Genomic DNA, 15,419 nt, shown 5'->3' with positions numbered 1-15,419 from the left:
GTGGAGGACTAGATTCTCAAGCGAAGGCTGGGTAACCAAGATTCAAGACTCCTCAAGGATGGAGGCAAGCAACCAAGACCGGCGAAAACGTTGACTGAAGGTAAAGGGGATCCAGAATGAGTGGCAGAGGAGGGAAGTGATAATAAAATAACACTACAGTCACAGTACCAGTGCAGTACAGGAACTGAGACTGCTTCTATTAACTAGCCTCATTTTTTTATTGTTGAAAAAATTTTCTTATTGAGTTATAATTGACATGTAACATTATAAATTTGAGGTGTAAATTTGTTGGTTTGCTACATTTGTATATTGCACTATGATTACTATAGTAAGGTTGCCTAACACCATCAGGTCATATAATCATTGCTTCTTTTTGTATTGAGAACAATTAAGATTTAACCTCATGGTGATTTTGCAGTTTAAAGTATAGTATTGTTGACTATAATCACTGTGTTGTCATTAAATTTCCAGAACTTATTTATACACTAGTTGCAATGGAATACCTATTTTATCCCCAGTTTTATTGAGCTATAAATGACAACACAGCACTGTACAAGTTTAGGGTGTACAATGTAAAGAATACTCTGACTTACAAACATCATAAACGATTACCACAATAGGTTTAATGAACATCCATCATCTCTGGAATACTTATTTTTAACAGATATTGCCAGATTTCATTCTGTAAAAAATAAACAATTTAGAGTTCTACTACCATTAAAGTATGAAAATACTCATTCCACATCTCCAAATCACTCTTTGTGGTTGCCACTTTTTAAAAATTTGTATCATTTTGACAGGTGCCTTATATCTGTCAATTAATTTTTATTTTAGTTATTGCTGCTGGCTACCAGCATAAAGTATCCATGACAAAATAGACTTAATATGTGATCCAAATAGATCAGGGTGGAAAAGGTGTTAACAGTAGTGATACACCCATTGCCTTGGCCTAGACCTCCTTCACTCTGATGGCTTTTTCCTACTGGTACCTGTAACCCTGAGCCTACCTACGAGCTTTCTCTGGACACAGGTGCATATTAACCCACACTGGGGGCAGACTGCGATTGTTAGCGTGTTAATATACTCAACTTTCAAACATATAAAAGGAATTGGCTTATAAATACCTGAAGTTTCTTTGCTGGACAGCTCTGAAACAAGTTCTGCACAATCTCCCAGAGAATCCATGGAGACCTCCATGGAGTACTCCCAGGAAGGACCCAGTGGAGAAGCCCCACATGGATGATCCCAGGGAGGACCCCCAGGAGAACACCAGCCTGTGGAGAACCTCCAGGGAGGATCCCCATGGAGGACCCCCTGACACCCTGGAGAACCACTCCCCACCCTGTGGAGGCCCCCCATGAAGAACCCCCAAGGAGGACCCCCTGGAAAACCACCCCCCCACTGAGTGGAGGACCCTGTGAGACTGAGCTCCACTGAGTTACTTGTTAACTCCTCTGCCTGGCTTCCTCCCTTCTGTATTTCCTTCCTCACGCCCTCACCAGGGCTTCCTGAAATCAATTCGCAATGGACTTATGCTCTGATCTCAAGCCTGTTTTTGATAACCTCCACCTAGGACTGCAACGAAATAGGTTTGGGAAGTGTGCCCCATTTCAGAATCTTGGGGTGGGAAGGTATAAAGTTGAAAACTACAAAGTGAGAAGGCCTCTCCACAGCAAAGTGTAACAACAGGAGTAAATCTCACAAACATAATGCTGAGTGAAAGAAACCAGGCACAGGCGAGTACATAATTCCAACTATATAAAGTACAACAGCAGACCCCAGGGATTGATGTCATCACAAGTTCAGAATAGTGACTGGAAGACACGATGATGGGAGCTTCTGGACAGCTCGAATTCTATTTCTGTAGTTTAGTGACATAAATGATTCAAAATGGCTTCCAATAATTTGAGAAAATAGCATTGAAATGTATATTATCGTATGTGAAATCGATCACCAGTCCAGGTTCGATGCATGAGACAGGGTGCTCAGGGCTGGTGCACTGGGATGACCCTGAGGGATGGGATGTGGAGGGACGTGGGAGGGGGGTTCAGGATGGGGAACACATGTACACCCATGGCTGATTCATGTCAGTGTATGGCAAAAACCACTACAATATTGTAAAATAATTAGCCTCCAATTAAATAAATTAATTTTTTAATGGCTTCCAATAATTTGAGCAACAAAATTAATAACCCGAAGTATAAAATAAATTTTGTGAGTATACACTGACATAAATAAATGATTAAAAAATAAAAAAATATGGGACAAGAGACAGAGTTCCCATGTAGAAGAATTTCAAATAATTTGTGTAGATGACACTCCACCTCAAAGAAAGGAAATATAACTCTTCACCACTTAAATGTGGGATGTACATAGTGATTTCTTCCAAAGAACACAGAAGAAAGAAAGTTAAAAAAAAGTAATTTCCCGGGCCTCCCTGGTGGTCCAATGGCAAAGACACTGTGTTCCCAATGCAAGGGGCCTGTGTTCAATCCTTGGTCAGGGAACTAGATCCCACATGCCACAATTAAAAGTATACATTCCATAACTAAGACCCAGGGCAGCCAGATAAATAGATTTTTTTAAAGTAAATTCACAATGGATAAGCACTACCTTAACCAGGTTATCAAGGTCAAAATAACAGTGATAAATCATGTTAATAGTAGTATGTACCCTAGGGACTTCCCTGGCAGACCAGTGTGGTAAAGACTTTGAGCTTCTATGGGTTCGATTCCTGGTCAGGGAACTAGAGATCCCGCATGCTGTGTGGTACAGCCATGTATATGGCTTCCCTGGTGGGCTTAGATGGTAAAGAATCCATCAGCCATGCAGGGAATCTGGTTTCGATGCCTGGGTTTGGAAGATCCTCTGGAAAGGGGACTGGTAACCCACTCCAGTATTCCTGCCTGAGAAGTCCTATGGACACAGGAGTCTGGTAGGCTACAGTCCATGGGATCTCAAAGAGTTGGACATGACTGGGCAACTAAGACACACACACACACACACCCCGTATCCTTAATATGATGTGATGACAATGATACTTTGCCTCTATTGTGTTCTTCCCAAAACCCCATAGCCTCAGCCTCCCCGAACCCCATAGTCTAGTCATGAGGAAACCATCAAACAAAGCCCAATAGAGGGACCATTCTACAAAATACCTGACCAGTAATACTGTCGAGTTCATCAAAAACAAGGTGAGTCTGAGAAACTGTGACAGTCAAAAGGAGTCAAAGGAGTCGTGCTAAAAGTCAAGTAGCATCATAGATGGGATCCTGGAACAGAAAATTAGGCAAAATCTAAGGAAATCTGAATAAAGAATGGACTTTAGCTAATGATAATGTGTTACTATTGATTTATAAATTATAACAAATATATTAATAATGTAAGATGTTAATAGTGGGTATAGAGTATCTGAAAACTCTCCAAACTATCTTCACAATTATTCTGTTATTTAAATCTGTGCTTTAAAAAGTTTTATTTAAAAAAATAAATGAAGAAAAATAATTCCTAATGAATCATGCCTCCCTGTGTCCATACCACTTTATAATATATCTTGCCACTTCTCCCATCAAAAGAGAGTCTGGGATTTCTCTGGTGATCCAGGGGTTAAGAATCTACCTGCCAATGAAGGAAACACAGGTTCAATCCCTGGTCCAGGAAGATCCCACATGCCACAGAGCAACTAAGCCCAGGCCACAACTTCTGAGCCTACACTCTAGAACCCAGAAGTTGCCACTACTGAGCCCGCTTGCCTCAACTACTGAAGCCGGAGTGCTTAGAGCCTGTGTCCAACAACAAGAGAACCTACCACAATGAGAAGCCCCCACACTCAACAAAGAGTAGCTCCTGCTTGCCGCAACTAGAGAAAACAAGAGAAAGCCTGCTTGCAGCAAAACAGACCCAGCACAGCAAAAAAATAAAATAAAACAACATTTTTTTAAGATATTACATGAATTTAAGATATTTAGCAGAAAATTATGAATAATAATTGTAACTAATATATGCACAATGTATTTCTTCTCCTGTGAATTTTAATACCAAAGAAATACTCCCTAATGATAGTGTTTCTAGCCTCTGTGGTGTTTAGGGGACTTGTTTGCAGAGAGTCTATTCTGAAGTCCCTTCAAATCAGCCACGAGCGGTTCAGTCATCTAGCCTACCTGTAAAGCAGTTCAGCCCTGCTTGGGTATTCCAATTTTCCAAGGAGACTTCTTTCAGAAAACAGCAATTCGTGTATTCTATATCCACCTTCTCCCACAATCTTTTTTTCTGTTTTTTAGTTTTCCCTAAATGGTAGGTCATAGACCCTGGAGTCTAGACAAGAAGCGCCCCCTCTGCCTATGCTCCACTGACTTTTTCCTCACTTAAGGCCTGTGTCCTAGCTACGCCCTGTGCAGAAGATTCCCCGGGCTGCTCCTCGCCTGCCTGAGCTCGTGCGAGCATTAGCTATGTGCTGTCATGCCCAACTCTGGACCCCATAGACTGTAGCCCCCCAGGCTCCTCCCCAGGCTCCCATGGGGACTCTCCAAGCAAAAATACTGGAGTTGGTTGCCGTTTGCTCCTCTGGGGGGTCTTCCTGACCCAGAGACCGAACCTGTGTCTCCCATATTGTAGGCAGATTCTTTACCATCTGTGCCACCACGGAAGCCTGAGCTCAATCCTTGGTAAAAGAGAGAGGCAGACCCTGAAGAGGCTGAGCTGTCTGCCCCTCTGTGAACCTGGGAGCTGGAGCTCCAGCTGAGCCCTGATCAAGTATGTTTCATCTCTCAGGGTGGCCTTCAGCAGGATCCCTTGGAAACAAACCTGCATTCACTTTGGAGACCAATCACCCCTCCCATGCATAACAGTAAGCAAGGGCAACTCTTGCGGGGCCATTGCTTCAAACAGTGGGCAACGCAACCTCTGGGAAGTAGGACTTGGGTTAGAAAAAGCATCAGTGACTTACTTAGCTTTTTCCTCCAGCTTGTGCCTATAAGTAGTAATATGGTTATCATGTCTAACGACACATTCAAGAGAGCGAAAAAAGTAATAAATGTTTGTTGAATGCTTATTACGACAGTAGCTACAGCCCTAGGCAGTCTCTCTCACCTCACCCAACTTTTTTATTATAAAAAATTCCAAATGTATAGACATATAAAATATAGTTTATCCATCCTCTAGTTTCAACAAAAATTCAAGGCCAACCTCTTTTCATCTTTATCTCTCTTGCCCTTCCCATATTATTTTGAAGCAAATTCCAAATACCATATTCTTTTAACCAGAAATCATATTTCAATATGTATCACCAAAAGATAAGCACTCTTTCACAACATAGCCGCAAATCATTAATATATCTTTAAAAATTAACGATAAACTTTAATATCAGTCAGTCAGTATTTAAATTTCTCTAACTATCTATATATATCTTGTAACCAATTCAGTCTTTTCTCGTAATCATTTTGAACTCTTCCCTGCCCTTTTTCATCTTTGTGCTTTCACATTTGTGTTTTCTGCCTGGACTGCCCTTTCCTGCCTACCCAATGAGACAACAGCTCTCCAGATCTGTTCAAATATCACCTCCTCCAGGAATTTTTCCTTTGCAAACCTTCACAGTTAGTCATCACTTCAGCACTGACTCTCTGCTCTATTTGTGTACGTGCCTGTCTCTCTCCTCAGATTGTGAGCTCCTTGAAGACATGAACCCTACTCTCCTGGTCTTTGTAACCCCAGAACCCAGCATGGCGTCTGCCCTTTAGTATTTGCTTTAAGCCAGCGGATTATTTCTAAGAAGAGGTTCCCAAGGCCTTTCTATTGTTCTCCTTGTTGATCTAACCTTTTCTAAAGTTCAATGTCTTTTGCAAAGATGGTGTTTTTCCTCCTTCATCTGGGCTGGAGGTTGACCTGGTGTTTCAATCTGAAAGCTTTTAGAAACCGCTGGAGGCAGAATTAATTGGTTTAGAGATTTTTTTTTTTCTTTTTTTTAGATTCCAGGATTGATATAAAGCAAAATGACTGAGGGAAGAGAAAGCCACTTTGTCAATCAGCAGCCTGCTCTGGGATTTACGTAGTAAGAACTGTACAGAACTGAAAGAAAAAGATATTATCCTTGTCCTCGAATCGGATACAATCTACAAACCATCTGGTTCTCTGAGAAGGACCTTGGAATATGCTCCTAGTTTCCAAACTGTAATTAATAACATTCTAAACAATAGTTTTCAAGCATTTCTTTAACTTCAGAATTCCCTGTTCGGGTTTATCTAGCCTGCAAAATCAATATGCTATACAGACAAAAGCAGATTCCTGGTGCCTGGTTCCATAAGGCTCTCTGCCAAGTCCCTCCCATGTGACCCCCAGACACAGAATTCAGGGCCCCAGTCAATCATTCATTCACTCTGTCATCATTCAACAGTTTATTGAGTGCCTGCTATATGTTTGGTGCTGGTAGCTCTGTGCTGAATAAGACAGATGGACTTCCATTCTCTTGGATTTACATTCTGAGGGGGAAGAGGGAGAGAAGCAGTAATTACTAAGAGCCAGTGGTTCTTAAACTTTAATTCTCTTCAGAATCACCTGGAGGGTTTGTACAACCACAAATCTCTGGATCCCACCCCCAGAATGTCCAATTCAGTAGGTCTAGAGTAGGGCCTGAGAATAGGTACCTCTAATGCTTTTGTAGGTGATGCGAAAACTTATGAACCAGGGACCACACTAAAAACTATTATGTCAAAAATCAAGCAAATAAAACACCTTCAGATAGTGGTAAGTGCTATGCTTTTAGAAAATAAATTTAAAAGGGTAATGGTGTAGAAAGAGCAACCAATTTAGACTAAGTGGCCAGGGAAAACCTCACTGAGAAGGTGACATTTGGGGAAAACCTCACTGAGAGGGTGACATTTGATGCGAGATCTGAATGGTGAAAAGGAGTCATCTACAACTCTGGGGGAGGGTGTCCCAAGACAAGGATATAGCAAGTGCAAAGGCCTTGAGCAGGAAACAAGCATAGCAAAGCTGAGGGACCATATACATAATTAAAAGCGCCAGTGTCAATACTGCGTATTTTGAGGTGTGGGATGTGATATAAGATTGTAATAAAAGTATAGATGGAGTCAGTTTGTGTAGGACCTTGAAGGCAGTTGTAAAAAAAAAAAGCCCAGTTTTTAAGGGGTAACATAAAACCATCGGAGAGTTTTAAGTAGGGGATTCTTATGATTTTATTTTACATTTTAAATATAAACTCTTTGCTGTGAAATATCTTTTTGGCTATTGTGTGGAGAATGTACCATGCGGATAGGGATGGGGATGGGGCAGGGAGAAAAGGTGGAAGATAGAAGCTGACAGACCAGTTAGGAGACTTGTAGGATTTGATGGGGGAGGGGAAGTTGCAGTGGAAATGGGGAGAAACGGTAGCTATGTGGGTGGTGAGGAATTGTTGATGGGAATGACATCAACAATTGCTAAAGGCTTAGCATAAGCCTTGCTCCTTGCAGGTATTCAGTAAGTAGTCATGAATGAATGAATGAAACTCCTTTCCTTTCTAAAACACCATGACTACAGCCCTTCACTTCCCTGAGGAATTGAAGAATATGGTAAATTATCATTCCTGAGCTAGATTCCATTTTCTAGTTGGGAACGGGGCTTTGGGTAAGTGTGTGTGGGTGTATGTGAGTGCGTGTTAGTTGGGTATTTTTGGATAGTGTATCCCCTTCCATTCTCCAACTCTCTTTTTAAATATTTCACTGCTACCCTCCCCCCCTTTTTCAGATATAATGCAGGTTTCCAACAGCTTCTTAAGCATTATTTTCCCTTTGTAAAGCAAATTGAGTGGGGGCTGCCTGGGAGCTCTGCAGTTCCCCTGGGAGCTGGAAGGAGTTAGTTGAGGCTCTGGTTGCTGGGAGAGGCTGGGGGTGAGGAGTGCTTCTTCCCTGCTGCACTTAGGGCCGAAATTCATTTATTCCTTTGGATCGTTTTCATTGAACTGCTTTTATTACTGTTTCTATCGCATCTCTTGCAACTAGAATGAAATACAATCGAAATATGGGTTGAGTTTCACAAGGAGAAAGGGCCACGAACAACTACTGTGGCGTGTGACAGCCCTGAGCTCTGCAAAAACAAAGATGAGTCAAGCAGCTTCTGCAGATCAAAGGGAGCTGTCATACCGCTCCGCTAACAGCCATGTTCAGTAGGGAGGAGGATCTCTGAAACACAAGTCGTGCCTTCCAGTGCTAGCAAAACTTTTAGAATCCCCTGGGGAAATAAACCCTTTTTCTCAGCATGAAGTTTCAAAAGTTAAACATGTAATCATAAAAGCAGAAAATCTGTTTTTCTTTGTAAAGATGGTATTGAAATACTTGCAAGACGTCAAAAGGACTCAAAGGTCAGCTTCCACTTGCTTTAGGTCCCAGGCTCTTCCTGCTGGTTCCTGCTCATTCCCCATCACTTCATCACTCACTCTTGTACGTGGTCCTTTCCTGGTACCCGTGTTTTCTAGATGACAGCCTAGGATAGCTCTCTCATGTTTTTCTTTCTCTCTTTCCTGCAAACCCATTTCCATTCTCTTTCTAAGAGTATCTTAACTAGCCAAGTACAAAACCAGCTGAATTGTAGAAATGAATTTTTTTATATGTTTGACTATTAGTTTTACATTAAAAAGTATACGTTTTATATGTAAACGTACAAACTGTTAGTTCTTCATTCCTCATTTAAAATGTAGACAGGTAAAATATATTATCGTTTCTTTCTCAAAAAAATATTTAAAAACCTGTTTTGTTTGTTTGTTTTTGAGGATTTTTTTCTTTTATTTTATTGACGTATAGTTGATTTACAATGTTGTGTTAGTTTCATGTACACGGCAAAGTGATTCAGTTGTATATATATGTTGCAGGAAGGGGGACCCCTTCCAGGGCCTGAAACTGGGCTCTTGTCTAACACTCGGAAATGAATTGTCCAAGGGGACAGATGTGCTGACAAAGCAAGAGATTTTGTTGGGAAAGAGCACTCCAGTGGAGAGCAGTAGGGTAAGGGAACCCAGGAGAACAGCTCTGTCAATGGCTTGCAGTCTCGGGTCTGGTGATGGGATTAGTTTCCAGGTTGTTTTTAGCCAATCATTCACACTCAGAGTCCTTCCTGGTGGTGCACGCCTGTTCAGCCAAGATGGATGCCAGCAAGAAGGATTCTGGGAGGTGGTCGGACATGTGGTGTCTCCTTTTGACCTTTTCTGAACTCTTCGGGTTGGTGGTGGCTTATTAGTTCCGTGTTCCTTACCAGGTTCCTTACCTCCTGTTGTAAAACAACTCATGCAAATGGTTACTATGGTGCCTGGCCAGGGTGGGCAGTTTCAGTCACTGTGCTTCCCTTAACATATATATAAAAATACTCTTTTTCAGATTCTTTTCCATTGTAAGTTATATAAGATATTGAATATAGCTTCCTGTGCTATACAGTAGGTCCTTGTTTTTTCTCTATTTTGTAGATAGTAGTGTATATGCATTGATCCCAAACTCCTAATTTATCCTTTCCCACCATGTTTTCTTTTTAAAGTACTGATTTCCCTTTTGTAAGCCATTGGGTCTAGAGACAGAGAGACAGAGAGAAACAGACAGACAGACAAAGAGGTGTGGTAAAAAAGGAAGGAAGGAAGGAAGGAAGGAAGGCCAACCTCAAGCACTTAAATTCCCTACAGTGAGAGCAGCCTGTCTCATCAGACTTTACTCCTATTTTAAAATAAAGATGTTCTCTAATCAGCTGCATTCCAGGTTCGGCCCAGGCTTTGGAAATGGTGGTCACACAGGCTTTTCGTTAAAAATGAATGTCTGTGTGAATACCTGGAATCTAGAAACTCTTCCTCATCTTTGCAGAGAGACCAAATACAGGGCTGTGTGAGGGAGTACATGTTCAACAAGCATCTTTGAAAGAGAGGATTGCCAACCAAAGAGAGAGCACATTCTCCACAGTACCTGCTGTATAGCATAGGTATGTATACTTGTGTGTGCCCATATGAGTACACATATGCACACACACACACACACCACAGGTTAAGAAGCAACACTCTGGACCAGTTCAGGCTTCCATGAATGATGCCTTTGAACAGGGCCTGGGCACAGTCCCACGGTGGGTTGGACAGCTCTTAGCTGCCCATTGTTAATAGTGGTCTAATTACATAGATAAAACTATTAAGATTATTTATCTACATGTTTAGTTTCTAATGTGTGTGCACATGTGTGTATATGTTCGTTTATTTCTTTTAACTGTTCTGACTTGGCATGTATTAATCTTATAGTTAAAAAAGGTTCACATTAAGAAATTTATCTGTGGTGATACTTGCGTATTATTGCCTATCCTCTTTATCAGGAAGAGAGAAGTCTTCAGAACGTGGGTTGGAAGGGAAGTGGTATGAAGAGGAGAGCCGGAAAAGCAGGCCTAGGTTACCAAGGGGAATGCAAAGTTGGTTTCTACCTCGAATCACTGCCGTGAAAGCTCTGTCTACACCTATGGGTACTGAGGTGGATTTACTATGAAGATGTTGCTATTGTTGCTGTCCAGTCAACACGGTTGTGTCCGGCTCCTCTGTCCATGGGATTTCCCCAGGCAAGAATACTGGAGTGGGTTGCCATTTCTTTCTGCAGGGAGTCTTCCCAACCCAGGGATCAAATCTGTGTCTCTTGCGGTGGAAGGTAGATTCTTTACCACTGAGCCATCAGGGAAGCCATGCTGTGAAGACATGGAAGCTTAAGCCCCAGGACACCCTGCTTGCAGGGGCCAGTGAGGGGCCCTGACAGTGTAATCATACAGTCACATGTTTCTTTAAAAATTATAAAAGTAAATGGCAACTAGACTTATTGCGGTGACCATTTTGCAATGTATAGAAATATCGAATCACTATGCTATGTACCAGGAAGTAATATGTGGTAGGTGACTTATCCTGTGTGGTAGGTCACTTATCCTACAAAATGAAGATACCAACAAACTCCTAGAAAAAGAGAACAGATTTGTGGTTACAGGTTGTAAAGGGGTGGGGAAGTTGGCGAGAACCAGGTTGGATAAAGGCAGTCAAAAGGTACAAACTTCCAGTTAGAAGATAAGTAAGAACTAAGGGTAAATATAATTAACACTGTTGTACATTATATATAAAGTTTTTAAGAGAGTGAAAGTCAGTCATGTCTGACTCTTTGCGACCCCATGGACTATACAGCAAATGGAATTCTCTAGGTCAGAATACTGGAGTGGGTTGCCTTTTCCTTCTCCAGGGGATCTTCCCAAACCAGGGATCAAACCCAGTTCTTCCACGTTACAGGCAGATTCTTTACCAGTTGAGCCACAAGGGAAGCTCAAAAATACTGGAGGGGTTAACCTATCCCTTCTCCAGTGGGTCTTTCTTACCAAGGAATTGAACCGGGGTCTCCTGCATTGCAGGCAGATTCGTTACAAACTGATCTACCAACGAAGCCCATAAAGACTAAATCTTAAGAACACTCATCACAAGGAAAACAATCTTTTTTTTTCTATTTCTTCAATTTTGTATCTATAAGAGGTGATATTCACTAAACTTATTGTAGAAATCATTTCATGATGGATGTAAATAAAATAATCAGGCTATATACCTTAAACTTATACAGTGCTATATGTCAATTATATCTCAATAAAATTAGGGAGATTCTCTGGTGGTCTTGTGGTTAGGTCTTGGCACTTTCTTTCACTGCCACAGCCTGGGTTCAATCCCTGGTCAGGGAACTAACATCCTGCAAGCCCTTCTGCCAAAAATTAATTAAATAAAATTGGAAAAGAATTCTAAAACTAAGATATTTTTACTGTAGTCACTTAAAACCACTGTCTCCACTCCTAATTTCCTGACACCCTGAAGTCATGGCTACATGTATATTTTAGATCTAACTAAAAGGAAGTTGAGTTGGGGACATATTTAGCTTGGTTCAATGGGATATATTTATGTGGTGCACAGTCTAAATGTATAGATGAATATTGCTATTTGACCTAGGGTAGGAAGACCTGCCAAGAGTCCTCTCACGACTCACTCTGCCCACTCACTCACCCAGGTAGCAAAATATTAAAGTGCAGGGCCAGAGACCATAAACTGGTAACAAAGAGTCCTCCAGTACCTGGCATCAGACATCGGTGAATAGTGAAGGAGAGACAAGGTCTGAAATTTACAGAGCCAAAAGCTCGTCTGTAGAAAATTCTTCCAGTTTTCAGACATGCAAAATAGTATAAGCAGACGATTTGGTTCTCATCAATCCCTGATCAAAATGAAAATTCCCTCCTGTCAGGAATATACATAACATAGTGTTTCTAATCATAAATACACAGTTCCTTTTCCTCTTTTTGATGGAAGTTGTGCAAAAGAGAATTTATCAGAATTCTTGTGTTTATAGACACAATCTTGCAGCAGTACTAAAACAGCTAATACATCTGTGTGTATGTTGTATGTTTTCTGCATCCCCCCAATGCTGACATATGAAGATATAAAAAATTAATAATAAACCATCACAATTAGGATATCATCAACAAACTTGTCAATGAGTATTATTATTTCAAACAGTATCTAAGATTAGTTATTGCACACATATCCAATAACTTGAAATGCCCTGAAATCCTGTAACACATATATGAAAGAAATTTGATAGAGGTTTTCCCAAATTAAATCATAATTCTAAAATAATATATGACAGCTTCCCCTCGTGGCACTAATGGTAAAGAACCCGCCTACCAACACAGGAGGCAGATGCAGATTCGATCCCTAGGTCTGCAAGATTCCCTGGAGGAGAGCATGGCAACCCACTCCAATATTCTTGCCTGGAGAATCCCACGGACAGAGGAGTTTGGTGGGCTACAATCCATAGGGTTGCAACGAGTTGGGCACAGTTGAAGTTAGCATGCACGCACCAATAATAAAGCGAAGCAGAAAGAAACTTTTCTAAACTCTCAATAATAATATTTTTAAAAAGAGACACTGAATTAATTATGCATCTGGGGTTTTTGTATATTTTTCTGGCTAGAAAATATTGCCAAGTTATGGTTGTATTCAGATGCATCCAAAAGTGCACAGTCGGAAAATGCAGTGGAAAAGTTTTAGAGAGGTCTATCAGGTTTTTAAACAGTACGCATATCATACTATTTTTCTGAATTTTGTGATGTGATATTTGTCAGCTTTTAAATTGTATAATTAGTGCTATGTTTTCTCATTCTACCTATTCACTTCTGTAGCTAATTTTGTTCTTTTTTCTTGGTTAGAGCTCTCCTTTCTCTCCCCAAAACTGTATAAGGTCCAAGTCCTGCAAGTCTTGGCTCTGTTGTCCGTGACAGAAACACACATCTGGAATTTGCAGGAATCCAGAGAATACAGGGCTCACCTTGTGACCAAATAACAGCGCCAGTCCACACAGTTGTGCCATAATAAAATCTCTGATTAGCAACCCGGGATAAAGACCCAGACTCCCACCTTGAAGGTGAGCATGACAAAGTTCTGGCCACTGGGATTATGCAACTTCCAGTTCCCATTAAGGATCGGGGCACTACTCCCTCTACTCCTCCTTTTTTTCCTTTCCAGGGACTGGAACACAGATGTAGTGATGAGTGTCTTGGCCCTGTGGACAAGAACAACACTCTAAAGATGTTGAATCAACAAGACGGAAAGAATGTAGGTTTCTAATCCCATGGAATAGCCCTATCAGTCAGCAAACCAGCCCTGGTCCACTTATACCAATATTACCATATGGGAGAGTAATAAAACTGTTTTGTTTAAACCCCAGTTATTTGGGGTGCCCTTTTAAGCAGCTGATCTAATATCCTGATACAATCATAATAATAACCTCTTACACTTACAGGGCTCTTTATGCTTTGTAAATTCTACAGTGTCTCTTACCATGAGTAACTGCTGGTGAGGGCGTAAAAGCCATCATTTTAGATACCCTAGGGAGTTGGATGCATACAGGACTAGGGGCATACAGGAGAGTGGCCCTGCTACAGCCAATTCACCCATGAGGCCCAGTGCCCAGTGGAAGCCAGATGTGTGTGTAGTCCTCCTGGGTGGTGAGCACACTGGGTGTTTCCCCTCTTACCATTCAAAAAAGAATTTCTTCCTAACTACTCAATTTGGCTTCCCTGGTAGCTCAGAGGTTAAAGCGTCTGCCTGCAATGTGGGAGACCTGGGTTCGATCCCTGGGTTGGGAAGATTCCCTGGAGAAGGAAATGGCAACCCATTCCAGTATTCTTGCCTGGAGAATCCCATGGACAGAGGGGCTTGGTGGGCTACAGTCCATGGGTCGCAAAGAGTTGGACACGACTGAGCGACTCTTGGTAGAGCAGGGACAGTTCACATCCTTTCTTTTCTCATCCTCCTGTGCTTTTTTAAATTTGCTGCAGCACACAGAGAGAAATATAAAGTACAGGAAGGTTTTTGCTTCAAATATGTGTCTCCCTCCACACCTCCCAGTTCCCTCCTCTTCTTCCTCCCTCTTTGGCAATCTGGTCATTAAACATGGCTATGCAGACCATGGCCTCCTAGAGATGTTGGCGCTCATGTGAAAAGGACAACTGAGCAGGGTGGCAGCCCTGTGTGCTGTGTGACAAGTTGCTCAGTCATGTCCGATTCTTTGCAACCCTGTGGACTGTAACCCACCAGGCTCCTCTGTCCATAGGATTCTCCAGACAGGTATACTGGAGTGGGCTGCCATTTCCCTCTCCAGGGGATCTTCCTGACCCAGGGATCGAACCTGAGTCTCCTGCGGCTCCTGCATTGCAGGCAGATTCTTTACCGCTGTGGTGAAAGAGGAGAGTGGAAAAAGTTGGCTTAAAGCTCAACATTCAGAAAACGAAGATCATGGCATCTGGTCCCATCACTTCATGGCAAATAGATGGGGAAACAGTGGAAACAGTGGCTGATTTTATTTTGGGGGGCTCCAAAATCACTGCAGATGGTGATTGCAGCCATGAAATTAAAAGACGCTTACTCCTTGGAAGGAAAGTTATGACCAACCTAGATAGCATATTAAAAAACAGAGACATTACTTTGTCAACAAAGGTCCGTCTAGTCAAGGCTATGTTTTTTCCAGTGGTCATGAATAGATGTGAGAGTTGGACTATAAAGAAAGCTCAGCGCTGAAGAATTGATGCTTTTGAACTGTGGTGTTGAAGAAGACTCTTGAGAGTCCCTTGGACTGCAAGGAGATCCAACCAGTCCATCCTAAAGGAGATCAGTCCTGGGTGTTCATTGGAAGGACTGATGCTAAAGCTGAAACTCCAATACTTTAGCCACCTGATGTGAAGAGCTGACTCATTTGAAAAGACCCTGATGCTGGGAAAGATTGGGGGCAGGAGGAGAAGGGGACGACAGAGGATGGGATGGTTGGATGGCATCACCGACTCACTGGACATGGGTTTGGGTAGACTCTGGGAGTTGGTGATGGGCAGGGAGGCCTGGCATGCTGTGG

Source organism: Oryx dammah, unplaced genomic scaffold (genome assembly GCF_014754425.2).
Source record: "Oryx dammah isolate SB20612 unplaced genomic scaffold, SCBI_Odam_1.1 HiC_scaffold_25, whole genome shotgun sequence".
In the NCBI taxonomy this organism is placed as follows: Eukaryota; Metazoa; Chordata; class Mammalia; order Artiodactyla; family Bovidae; genus Oryx; species Oryx dammah.
The sequence above is the reverse complement of the archived record's forward strand: the minus strand, read 5'-3'. Positions refer to the sequence as shown.